The following is a 12,925-nucleotide window of genomic DNA, read 5'->3' as shown; positions in this document are numbered from 1 at the left end:
TAGGTTCAATGCAGTTTAATTCCTATAACTACTACAACATTATTCGCTATAAGGCACAGATACAACACAACATAACAGAATAGGGTATGTTATAATCTTAATTGTCATCTTGCAGACATTTTAAACAGCATTATGAAATAAGATAGAAAGAAACAAATAAATACTTCATTCTTATTCCTACTTGCAACAGAAACATCATTCCAAAACTCTGATTGCCTTCTGCTAGAGCAAACATCGCTTACAGTTCCCCAATAATGGGAAAACAATACAAAGTTCTGAATTTGAGATCCAGTGCTTGTTATTACATATGTCCGGAGAGACAGTCACAGTCAGGTTGTATGCATTGCTTCTAAAAGCAACCGTAAACTTTGCTGATGCTTTAGACATTTAGTTGTTTACAATAACTTACCTTTTAATGAAAATCTTGTTGGAATATCTGGTTGCTGGTTGCAGTCTCAGATCAAAATTTGCCAAATCAAAGTTTACATTAGCTAAAATGAAGTTTTGTGAAGAAAGGACGAAGTGGGACTTGTGTCTGCACAGCACTAAGTGCTGATGCAAAGTGCAGTGAATTTGATTCCAAATGCAATGTGCATCATTGAGATATATATAGTATTGAACCAGGGAGCTCAGATAGCAGTGAGACAAGATAAAACCATGTATGTAAGCAATCTTCAGATGGCAAGGTAAAGACATCCTGCTCTTGGAGAAATGGAAAGAAGCTGTGAAGTTTAGTGAAGAACTGTAACTTTCACAGAATCACATCACACCAAATTGTAGTCAATCATCCTCACAGAATTCTGAGATTCATCTCAGTTTCTATTCAATTTACAAAACAAAGTCTTTTGTCTGCTGGTTCATGTATGTTGGCACTGATCATTGGAGCCAGGAAGTTTCGGATTTGATCCGTGGCCAGTGCTAGTTAATAGGTCCTACCCAGAATGGTGACTGAGCTACTGGAATTGGCCTAAATGTCTCCAGTTCAGGGAAGGGTTAAGTCAGACAGGGTTCCTGATGTTGGTTGATGTTTAGTAACTCCTGGTGCAAGTGGGTGGTATGGATGTGAAGTGAGATGGCACCAGACTCTATTATGTTAGCAGTGAACAATTTGGCACTTCTCACTGCTGAGTTTCGAAGGCCACAATCACAATCCAAACTACAGGTGTGATTCTGCAACCCTGTGCTGGCATGATGTGAGAGACTGGTTTAACTTTTCTGATAACTCGTACTGCTTAACAAGAATTTAAGAAAGTCTAACCATTAAACTTGTCAGTCCCCTCCCTCCAGTTTGCAAGGATTCCCTCAAAGACTTCACTCTCGTGCTCTTTCATTAAGAAACACTAAGGGGTGAAGTTTATCCTGAACAGAAACTGCAGCAATGGTTTCTATTCTCACCTCACACCATTAGCTCTCGAGTGCCCCTATCCTTGCCCTCCTCCTTTATAAGTTGCCCCTCAGCAACATCATTGAAAGATATAACATTGGGTTACTTATGTACAATGCTGACACCCAGCTCTACCCACCACCTCGCTAGATCCCTCCACTGTCTCTGTGTTGCCAGTGAGCTTGTCCGAGAGCTAGTCATAGATAAGACAAGATATCCTCCAATTAAACATGGGCTCCCTCTGTGAACTCCATTCCCTCCCTGGTTTCTGTCTCTGGCTGAAAAGCACCTTGTGTCCTATTTGACCCTGAGCTAAGCTTTTGATTTCATAATCCCATTTCTCACAAAGACGAGTTACTTTCACCTCCATAACATCACCCGCTCTATCCTTGTCTCAGCTCATCTAATGCTGAAACCCTTATCCTTAATGTTGGTACCTCCCAACTTCAATATTCCAATGCTCAGAGAAAAAAAAACAAAAAAACTGCGGATGCTGGAAATCCAAAACAAAAACAGAATTACCTGGAAAAACTCAGCAGGTCCGGCAGCATCGGCGCGAAACGTCGACTCTTTTCTTCTCCGCCGATGCTGCCGGACCTGCTGAGTTTTTCCAGGTAATTCTGTTTTTGTTTTCAATATTCCAATGCTCTTCTGGCCCAATCTTCCACCTGCATAAACTTTAGCTAATCCAAAGCTCTGTTACCCATATTCTAATTCATTGAGTCCCATTCATCCATCACCCTTGTGCATACTGACTTATATTGGTTATTCTTCAGGCAGTGCCTCGATCTTTAAAATTCTCAACCTTGTTTAGAAATCTTTCCTTACTCTTCCGCCTCTCTATCTCTGTAATCTCCTCTAGTCCTACAGCCCTCCAAAATTTTTGCACTCTTTCAACTCAATTTTTGTCTGATTATACTCCTTCCTAAGTTAAAGTCACTATATAAATGGAATGTAGCTGTTGTTGTGAACACAAAACAGGTGATTGTGTATTAGCAGCTCATTGACTTTCAATGGAAAATGCAATCGGACAGGGTGTAAAACAGATAAGGTTTAAGTTGGACGGGTTGCAAATTGGACAGCTGTAAATCAGGCAGAATTTCATTCTCAGTAAATTCCTCCTTCTACCTTTCTGAAACTATCAAGCAGTGTTATTAATTTCTCTGCAGCTTTGAATTCTCCTCTACAGCTACTGATCCAGTTCCTCTTTAAAGCTGTCCCTTTTCTGGTTTAAAAAATACAGGTTAATGGCACTGTTATAACAAAACCTTTGCAAGTACATTACCAGAGCAATTATAGCCCACTGTCAGTTACTGTATTCAGAACAAATCAACTTCCATTGTTTTATAAGTTACAGAAGAGATAATAGAATAAGGAGAATGAAAAAAAATACAAATCCATAATGTGTTTTGCAAATTACTCTGCGGAGGAGATGCTAACAGCAAGCCTTCAGCCCATCAATCTGGCTGGAGTTGAGGTCTGAATGATGAGTCTGTAGTAAGTTTCAGAGATGGTTGTCCATAATTTTAAATTTTGTGATCTTAAAAGAGCCCAGCAGTTGCGCACATCTTCAACTGAGCAACCGCTAACCACTTTAACGCTATGATACGCCTGTCCTTATAGAATGATACAGCATGAAACGAGGCCTTTCAGCCCATCATGCTCATGCTAGCACTTTGAAGGAGGTATCTAATCAGTTCCGCTCCCTTGCTCTCTCCGCAAAGGATTGTTAAGATTTGGAATTCTCTTCCAGAGAGATCATGGAAGCTGGGTCATTGAATATATTCAAGGCTGAGTGAGACAGATTCTTGATCTATAGGCGAGTCAAGGTTATGGAGACAGGAGGTAAAGTGGAGGAGAGGCCACGATCAGGTCAGCCATGATCTTATTGAATGGCAGAACGGGCTCAAGGGGCTGGTTGCCCTAATCCTCCTATTTCTTACATTCTTATGAAAACTTTTGCCCTAAGTATTTATCCAATTCCCTTTTGAAAGCTCTTACTGAATGTCCCCAGCCCCCTCCCCCCACTCCCCTCTCCCCTCTCCCCTCTCCCCTCTCCCCATCATTTTTAAGCAGGTCCCTCTCGCTCTATGTATTCAACACCATAGCACTGGAACAGCTTGGTTAGGGGTGTGCCCAAGCTGTTCCAGGACAGCTACAACCACCGACATCCACCCGGCACTGTAGCAAATTGCCTTGTCCACAAAAAGCAGGACAAATCCAATCTGTCCAATTACTGCTCCATCAGTCTCTCATGACCAATTGTGATGGAAGGGATCATCGACAGTGCCATCAAGTGATACTTACTCAGCAATAACCGGCTCACTGAAGCTCAATTTGGGTTCTGCCAGGGCCACTCAGCTCCTGACCTCATTACAACTTTGTTCCAAACATGGATGAAAGAGCTGAATTCAAGAGGTGAGGTGAGAGTGACTGCCCTTGATATCAAGGCAGCATTTGACCGAGTGTGGCATCAAGGAGCCCTAGCAAAACTGGAGTCAATGGGAATCAGGGAAAACTCTCCGCTGGTTGGAGTCATACCTAGCACAAAGGAAGATGGTTGTAGTTGTTGGAGGTCAATCATCTCAGTTCCATGACATTATGCAGTTCTTCAGGGTAGTGTCCTAGGCCCAACCATCTTCAGCTGTTTCATCAATGACCTTCCTTCCATCATAAGGTCAGAAGTGGGGATGTTCACTGATGATTGCACAATGTTCAGCACCATTTGCGACTCCTCAGATACTGAAGCAGTCCATGTCCATATGCAGCAAGATCTGGACAATATCCAGGCTTGGACTGATTTAGCGGCAAGTAACTTCTGTGCCACACAAGTGCCAGGCAATGACCATCTCCAATAAGAGAAAATCTGACCATTTCCCCTTGACATTCAAAGGCATTACCATTGCTGAATCCTTTACTGTCAACATCCTTAAGATTATAATTGACCATACACCTAACTGGACCAGCCAATTAATTACTATAGCTACAAGAGCAGGTCAGAGGCTGGGAATTCTGTGGTGTATAACTCACCTCCTGACTCTCTAAAGTCTGTTCACCATCAACAAGGCACAAGTCAGGAATGTGATGGAATACTCTTCACTTGCCCGGATAAGTGCAGCTCTAACAACACTGAATGAGCTCGACACCATCCAGGACAAAGCAGCCAGTTTGATTGGCACCCCAGCCTCCACTTCAACATTCACTCCCTTCACCACCGCGCACAGTTGCAGCAGTGTGTACCATTTCTAAGATGCACTGCAGCAACACACCAAAGCTCCTTCAGCAGCACCTTCCAAATCCACAACCTCTACCACCTAAAAGCACAAGGGCAGCAATGCATGGGAACACCATTACCTGCAAGTCCCCCTCCGATCCATACTTCATCCTGACTTGGAAATATCCACCGCTCCTTCACTGTCGCTGAGTCAAAATCCTGGAACTCCCTCCTGAACAGCACTGTGTGTGTTCCTACACCACATGGACTGCAGCAGCTCAAAAAGGCAGCTCACCACCACCTTCTCAAGGGATGAACAATAAATGTTGGCCTAGCCAGCAACGCGCACATCCCATGAGCGAATATTTAAAAAGAGCATATATTTTACAGCTCACCTTAATTTTTAAAAGAAGGCATTTGAATTGATTAAATAGACTGGATGCATGATGAACAAATTGTCAAGTATCATTCCTGCTTTTAAAGAGTCTATGAAGTTTTTAGAACAATTCCTATATTCTCAGGGTGACCACATTACAGACATGAATTCAGCCCAAGTAATATTTTCTGTATCACAGTTCTGTGAAGCTCTTTTAAATTTCCAAAGGTATGATCAAATGCACAATTGCAAGCAAGAAGCCACTGGCTACTTGTGAATCTCCATGTCAAGTTATTTGACTTTTAAATTGGAGGGGGCATGCAGACAGTGCACTACAATTAGGTTCACAGTTCCTAGGATTGAGAATTGGGAGGACTCGGGGTGGTGGGCAGTTGTGTTCCCATTCCTGATATCTATCTTGTTGCAGTAGTACATTTGCGTATACAAGACTAGGTTCAGCTGGTTTATGGATTATTGTATTCTCCAATTTACCATGAGCAATGACATGGAATATCCTCTCATGTTACACGTAAACCCAGGAGAACATACAAGGTGCCTCTGCCTGGATCCATTTGTATTGCTAGGGTTTGTTACAGAAACATAGAAAATAGGAGCAGGAGGAGGTCATTCGGCCCTTTGGGCCTACAGCACCATTCAATATGATCATGGCTGATCCTCTATCTCAATGCCATACGTCCACTCCCTCTCTCTCCCCATACCCCTTGATGTTGTTGTCCTTCCATCTGTCTATTGTGTTCTAGGGCAGGATCTCAGCTTAGTTATGATGTTGAATTCTAGGCACCACACCTTAGGAAGTATTTCAAGGCCTTAGAGAGTGTGTGAAGGAGATTTACTAGAATGCTAACCAGAGAGGAGGGACTTCAGTTATATAGAGTGACCAGAGAAGCTGAAATAATTCTCCTTAGAGCAGAGAAAGTTAGGGGAGATTTAATGGAGGTGTTCAAAATTATGAGAGTTTTGGTGGAGTAAATAAGGAGAAACTTCTAAATGGCACGAGCTATGAAGAAAGGACAGAGGGAATGGGACCAATTGGATAGCACTGTCGGAACGCTGATGCAGTCACGATTGGCAATAAATTCAATGTTCTTGAGCCACGTAGATGAGAGAGGAACTGAGGTGCTTTCCTAGTGCCTACTTCATGATTTTGTCTACAGTCTGTTTAGTCTCAGGTGGGCTATTACCAAGGCTAAAGAGCCCCATCTACCCGTGGAAAGAAGGAGCAGCCACACCCAGCAAACATGTGCCTCCCCATTGGACATCAATCTAGGATGTGCTAATTGTATCGTTATGAAGAATAAAATTATTCTGATTCCACATCCACTCCAGCATTATCTGCCGTCATGCACCAGTTGTGGCCTGTGATCTTCCCAGTTACGTCGACATGTTGCTTTTCACTTCTTCACAATAGCCACTGCTCACATGGGACTGATCACAGAGCAACCACATGAATCACCTGCTGTGCACTGTCACATGGCACACTGTCACGCAGCTCAGTGTCACACAGCACACAGCCACAGGTGTCACAAGGTGTAATGTCACATGATGTGGCATCATGTGGTGCAGTATCACATGTCACAGAGTCACAAGATGCAATGTCACATCGCTGTCTTTCACATGGTGCAGTGTCACATGGTGCAGTGCTAACTGGCGCTATTTCATATGGTGCACTGTCAGATGGTGCAGTGTCACATGGTGCACTGTTATACGTCACTCTGTCACATGGTGCAGTATCACAGGGCGCTCATTCACATGGTGCAGTGTGAAATGGTGCAGTGCCACATGGCGCTTTTTCACATGGTGCAGTGTTGGATGATGCAGTGTCGAATGTCACACTGTCACATGGTGTATTGTAACATGGTGCAATGTCACACAGTACACTTTCACATGGTGCAGTGTCACATGGTGCAGTGTCACATGGTGCTCTTTCAAATGGTACAGTGTCACATGGCGCTCTGTCACTTGGTGCAGTATCACATGGTGCAATGTCACACAGTACACTTTCAAATGGTACAGTGTCACATGGCACTCTGTCACATGGTGCAGTATCACATGGCACTCTTTCACATGGTGCAGTGTCGAATGTTGCAGCATCACATGGCGCTCTTTCACATGGTGCTCTTTCACATGGTGCAATGTCACATGGCGCTCTTTCACATGGTGCAGCATCATATGGTGCAGTGTCGAATGTTGCAGTATCACACGGCGCTCTTTCACATGGTGCAGTGTCAATGGTGCAGTGTCACATGGTTCAGTGTCACACGGCACTCTTTCACATGGTGCAATATCACATGGCGCTCTTTCACACGATGCAGTGCCACATGCAGTCTCACATGGCGCTCTCTCACATGGCGCAATGTCACATGGTGCAGTGTCACATGGTGTTCTTTCACATGATGCAGTGTCACATTATGCAGTGTTAAATGTTACACTGTCACATGGTGTAGTGTCACATGGTGCATTGTCACACTACTCTCTTTCACATGGTGCACTGTCAATGGTGCAGTGTCACATGGTGCAGTGTCAGCTGGTGCTCTGTCACATGGTGCGCATCACATGGCGCTCTTTCACATGGTGCATTACCAAATGGTGCGGAGTCAAATGATGCACTGTCACATGGTGCAGTGTCGAATGTTGCAGTATCACATGGTGCTCTTTCACATGATGCAGTATCACATTATGCAGTGTCAAATGTTGCACTGTCACATGTCTCAGTGTCACATAGTGCAGTGTCACATGTCGCTCTTTCACATGTCGCATGGTGCAGTGTCACATGGTGCAGTGTCATATGGCGCTCTTTCAGATGGTGCACTCTCAAATGGTGCAGTCTCTTATGGTGCACTGTCACACACTGCCCTGTCACATGGTGCATGTCAGATGATGCATGTCACATGGTGCAGTGTTTCGTGGTGCAATGGCACATGGATCAGTGCCAAACTTCGATCTTTCGAACGGTGCAGTGTTACATGGCATTCTTTCATGTTGAATCACACGGCACTCTTTTACACGGCGCTCTTTTACACAGTGCACTGTAACACGGTGCTCGTTTACTTGGGTGTACTGTGACACAATGTAGTATCACATGGTGCACGGCGCAGTGTCGCTCGGCACAGTGTCACATGGCGCTTTTTCAGATGGTGCTGTGTTACATGGTGCACTGTCACACAATGCAGTATCACATGCTGCATGGCGCAGTCACATGGTGCACTGTCACACGTCACTCTGTCACATGGTGCAGTGTGAAATGGTGCAGTGCCACATGGTGCTCTTTCACACGGTGCAGTGTCGGATGATGCAGTGTCAAATATCACACTGTCACATGGTGTATTGTAACATGGTGCAATGTCACACAGTACACTTTCACATGGTGCAGTGTCACATGGTGCAGTGTCACATGGCGCTCTATCAGATGCTGCACTCTCAAATGGTGCAGTCTCTTATGTTGCACTGTCACACACTACCCTGTCACATGGTGTATGTGAGATGATGCATGCCACATTGCGCAGTGTTTCATGGTGCTATGGCACATGACGCAGTGCCACACTTTGGTTGTTCCGACGGCGCTCTTTTACACAGCGCTCTTTTACACAGTGCACTGTCACACAATGCAGTATCACATGGTGCACGGCACAGTGTCACATGGCACAGTGTCACATGGCACAGTGTCACATGGCACTTTTTCAGATGGTGCAGTGTCACATGTCGCTCTTTCACATGTCACATGGTGCAGTGTCACATGTCGCTCTTTCACATGTCGCATGGTGCAGTGTCTCATGGCACTTTTTCAGATGGTGCTGTGTTACGTGGTGCACTGTCACACGTCACTCTGTCACATGGTGCAGTGTCACAAGGCGCTCTTCCACACAATGCAGTATCACATGCAGCGCCACACTGCCCTCTTTTACATGGTGCAGTCAATGCTGCTCTTTCACATGGTGCAGTGTCGAATGTTGCATTATCACATGGTGCAATTTCACATGATGCAGTCACATTATGCAGCGTTACATGGCTCAGTGTCACAAGGCGCTCTCTCACATGGCGCTCTCTCACATGGCGCTCTCTCACATGTCGCATTGTCACATGTCGCATTGTCACATGGCGCAGTGTCACATGGCTCAGTGTCACATGGCACAGTGTCACATGGTGCGGTGGCAGCTGGTGCAGTGTAACATGGCACAGTGTCACACGTCACTCTTTCACATGTCACATGGTGCAGTGTCACATGGTGCAGTGTAACATGGCGCAGTGTCACATGTCACATGGTGCAGTGTCACATGGTGCAGTGTAACATGGCGCAGTGTCACACGTCACTCTTTCACATGTCACATGGCCCAGTGTCACATGGCACAGTGTCACACATTGCTCTTTCACATGTCGCATGGTGCAGTGTCACATGGCGCAGTGTCACATGGCACAGTGTCACACATCGCTCTTTCACATGTCACATGGTGCAGTGTCACATGGTGCAGTGTAACATGGCGCAGTGTCACATGTCACATGGTGCAGTGTCACATGGTGCAGTGTAACATGGCGCAGTGTCACACGTCACTCTTTCACATGTCACATGGCCCAGTGTCACATGGCACAGTGTCACACATCGCTCTTTCACATGTTGCATGGTGTAGTGTCACATGGCGCAGTGTCACATGGCACAGTGTCACACATCGCTCTTTCACATGTCGCATGGCGCAGTGTTACATGGCACAGTGTCACATGTCACTCTTTCACAGGTCACATGGTGCAGTGTAACATGGCGCAGTGTCACACGTCACTCTTTCACATGTCACATGGCCCAGTGTCACATGGCACAGTGTCACACATCGCTCTTTCACATGTCGCATGGTGCAGTGTCACATGGCGCAGTGTCACATGGCACAGTGTCACACATCGCTCTTTCACATGTCGCATGGCGTAGTGTTACATGGCACAGTGTCACATGTCACTCTTTCACAGGTCACATGGTGCAGTGTAACATGGTGCAGTGTCACATGTCACTCTTTCACATGTCGCAAGGTGCAGTGTCGCATGGTGCAGTGTCACATGGCACAATGTCACACGTCGCTCTTTCACATGTCGCATGGTGCAGTGTCACATGGTGCAGTCTCTCATGGTGCACTGTCACACACTGCCCTGTCACATGGTGCATGTCAGATGATGCATGTCACATGGTGCAGTGTTACATGGTGCAATGGCACATGGCGCAGTGCCACACTTCAGTCTTTTGAACAGTGCAGTGTTACTCGACGCTTTTTCACGTTGAATCACATGATGCAGTGCCACACGGCGCTCTTTTACACGGCACTCTTTTACACGGTGCTCTTTTACACAGTGCACTATCACATAATGCAGTATCACATGGTGCATGGCACAGTGTTAAATGGTGCAGTGTCACACAGCACTATTTCACATGGTGCTCTGTCACACGGTGCTCTTTCATATGGTGTTGTGTCACAGAGTGCTCTGTCACATGTTGCAGTGTCACATGGTTCTCTTTCACATGGTACAGTGTCAAATGTCGCACTGTCACATGGTGCACTTTCATATGTCACTCTGATACATGTCGCATTGTCACATGCTGGAGTGTCACATGCTGCAGTGTTACACTGTGCTCTGTCACACTCTGCTCTGTCACATGGTGCAGTGTCACACATCGCTCTTTCTCGTGGCGCTCTTTCTCGTGGCTCACTGTCACGTAGGGCAGTGTCTCATGGTGCAGCAGCACATGGTGTGCTTTCACATGGTGCAGTGTTGAATGTTGCAGTATCACATGGCGCTCTGTCATATGGCGTTCTGTCACATGGTGCAGTGTCAGATGGCGCTCCACCACGTGATGCTGTTTCACATGTCGCATTGTCACATGGTGCAGTGTCAGATGGTGCTCTTTCACATGGTGCAGTGTCACATGGTGCTCTTTCACATGGTGCAGTGTCGAACAATGCATTATCACATAGCGCTCTTTCACACGATGCAGTGTCACATTATGCAGTGTCACGTTATGCAGTGTCAAATGGCGCACTCTCACATGTCACATTATCACATGTTGCATTGTCACATGGTGCAGTATCACATGGCGCTTTTTCTCACAATGCTGTGTCACATTATGCAGTGTTAAGTGTCGCACTGTCACATGGTGTAGTGTCTCATGGTGCAGTGGCACATGGTGCGCTTTCACATGGTGCAGTGTTGAATGTTGCAGTATCACGTGACGCTTTTTCACATGGCACTCTTTCACATGGCGCTCTGTCACATGGTGCAGTATCACACGGCGCTCTGTCACATGTCGCATGGTGCAGTGTCACATGGCGCAGTGTTCCATGGTGCAATGGCACATGGCGCAGTGCCACACTTCGGTCTTTCAAATGGTGCAGTGTTACTCGATGCTCTTTCACGTTGAATCACATGATGCAGTGTCACATGGCACTCTTTTATACGGCGCTCTTTCACGCGGCGCTCTTTCACACGGCGCTCTTTCACGCGGCGCTCTTTCACGCGGCGCTCTTTCACACGGCGCTCTTTCACACGGCGCTCTGTCGCACGGTGCACTATCACACAATGCAGTATCACATGGTGCACGGTGCAGTGTCACATGGTGCAGTGTTACATGGTGTTTTTTCAGATGGTTGTGTGCCACATGGTGCTCTTTCGCAGTGTTGGATGATGCAGTGTCGAATGTCACACTGTCACATACTGTACTGTAACATGGTGCAATGTCACACAGTAGTCTTTCACATAGTGCAGTGTCACGTGCAGTGTCACACAGTGCTCTTTAACATGGTGCAATGTCAGAGTGCTCTGTCACGTGCATTGTCACATGGTGCATTGTCACAGGGTGCACTGTCAATGGTGCAGTGTCACATGGTGCACTGCCAAATGGTGCGGAGTCAAATGATGCACTGTCGAATGGTGATCTGTCACATGGCGCTCTGTATCATGGCGTTCTGTCACATGGTGCACTGTCGAATGGCGCTCTGTCACATGGTGCTCTTTCACATGTCACATTGTCACATGGCGCAGTGTCATATGGTGCTCTTTCACATGGTGCAGTGTCGAACGATGCATTATCACATGGTGCTCTTTCATACGATGCAGTGTCACATTATGCATTGTCAAATGTCGCATTATCACATGTTGCATTGTCACATGGTGCAGTATCACATGGCGCTTTTTCTCATGATGATGTGTCACATTATGCAGTGTTAAGTGTTGCACTGTCACATGGTGTAGTGTCTCATGGTGCAGCGGCACATGGTGCGCTTTCACATGGTGCAGTGTTGAATGTTGCAGTATCACATGGCGCTCTTTCACATGGCGTTCTGTCACATGGTGCAGTGTCAGATGGCGCTCCACCACGTGATGCCCTTTCATATGTCGCATTGTCACATGGTGCAGTGTCACATGGTGCTCTTTCACATGGTGCAGTGTCACATGGTGCAGCGGCACATGGTGCTCTTTCACATGGTGCAGTGTCGAACGATGCATTATCACATGGCGCTCTTTCACATGATGCAGTGTCACGTTATGCAGTGTCAAATGGCGCACTCTCACATGTCGCATTATCACATGTTGCATTGTCACATGGTGCAGTATCACATGGCGCTTTTTCTCATGATGCTGTGTCACATTATGCAGTGTTAAGTGTCGCACTGTCACATGGTGCAGCGTCACACTGCGCTCTTTCATATGGTGCACTGTCAGTGGTGCGGAGTCAAATGATGCACTGTCACATGTTGCAGTATCACATGGCGCTCTTTCACACAGTGCAGTGTCACGTTATGCAGTGTCAAATGTCGCACTGTCACATGGTGCACTTACACATGTCACTCTGTCACATGTCACTCTATCACATGTCACTGTCACATGTCGCATTGTCACATGTCGCATTGTCACATGCTGCAGTGTCACATGCTGCAGTGTCACATCTCGCAGTGTCACA

The 12,925-nt window shown here is 46.2% G+C and overlaps 1 protein-coding gene across 3 annotated transcripts in view; it reads right to left on the bottom strand.

The window, feature by feature from the left end:
• The window catches only part of LOC121270875 (myozenin-1-like), a 48,029-nt gene that overhangs the window by 29,618 nt on the left and 5,486 nt on the right, over positions 1-12,925 (bottom strand). For 2 of the 3 annotated variants that reach the window (XM_041176433.1, XM_041176435.1), the window contains exon 1: positions 410-581. The exons of the other annotated variant lie outside the window; for it this stretch is intronic. The gene's annotated coding sequence lies outside the window, so the exon portion shown is untranslated. Of the gene's footprint in view, positions 1-409; positions 582-12,925 lie in introns of those variants that run through there. 3 annotated transcript variants of the gene reach the window in all.

This window comes from Carcharodon carcharias, chromosome 28 (genome assembly GCF_017639515.1).
Source record: "Carcharodon carcharias isolate sCarCar2 chromosome 28, sCarCar2.pri, whole genome shotgun sequence".
Lineage (NCBI taxonomy): Eukaryota > Metazoa > Chordata > Chondrichthyes > Lamniformes > Lamnidae > Carcharodon > Carcharodon carcharias.
This window is presented reverse-complemented; position numbering and strand designations above follow the sequence as displayed.